The sequence below is a fragment of the Prorops nasuta genome, unplaced genomic scaffold, assembly GCF_024137725.1.
Source record: "Prorops nasuta isolate Cenicafe-Biocafe unplaced genomic scaffold, Cenicafe_Pnas_1.2 PNAS00022, whole genome shotgun sequence".
Classification (NCBI taxonomy): domain Eukaryota; kingdom Metazoa; phylum Arthropoda; class Insecta; order Hymenoptera; family Bethylidae; genus Prorops; species Prorops nasuta.
Window position 1 is genome coordinate 3,099,175 of NW_027116819.1, and position 916 is coordinate 3,100,090.

A 916-nucleotide genomic window follows, 5' to 3' on the forward strand; every position below is an offset into this window, starting at 1 on the left:
CACCCTACTTTTCTCTAGTAAAAAAATGGCGATTGAGGTTTTTTGGGGTAATGCGGGTCAACAGTGTCAACACCTACCAAGGTTGCCAAGTGTAGTACTTTCGGTACTACCGTAGTACCCAAAAGCGACATATCCTATAGCGTAGTACTATTTTGGGTACTACGCTATAGTCGCTGCTGATACTACTGGTCGGCGGAAATACGTCAGAGGGTAGAGACTGTAGAGGGACCGCAATATAGATATTTCTAATTACTAATTTCAAAATACATAATGCATGGTCCGTGAGCCAAGACAAATGTTAGTATATACATACCACAAGTTATAAAGTAATATAAAGAAATAAAGTGACAGTTTTAATCTTACTGACAGCTGATGTACTGATGGTATAAGTGAATAAATAAAGTGACGAAATTTGTAAAATGTACATAAAAATAATTTTTAAAAGTATATAAAGGACTGAACATTTTAGATAAGTATAACAATAAATTTTATAATATAAAATGTAAGATATAAATATTTTGTGGTACTTTGTGGGATTTTATTTCAGATTAAATTATAGTAATGTGTTTACTATGTCACTGTGCTGAGGATGGAGCTATGCAGATTTTCAAAATTAAAATAAAGGAATAGACTAAACATAATGTGGTTATTGTGTCATCGTTGAGATTCAAACTATGTTAATTGAGACGGATAATAAAATAAACGAGTGAAAAAACTGGGTAAATACAATAATAAATAAAGAAGCTGACAAATTAGATATATAATATAAAATGTAAGATATTTTATAGTACTTTCTGGGATTTTATTTCAGATTAAATTATAGTAATGTGTTTACTATGTCACTACTGAGGATGGAGCTATGTGGATTGAACATTAAAATGAAAGGAATAGATTCACCATATTATGGTTACTGTGT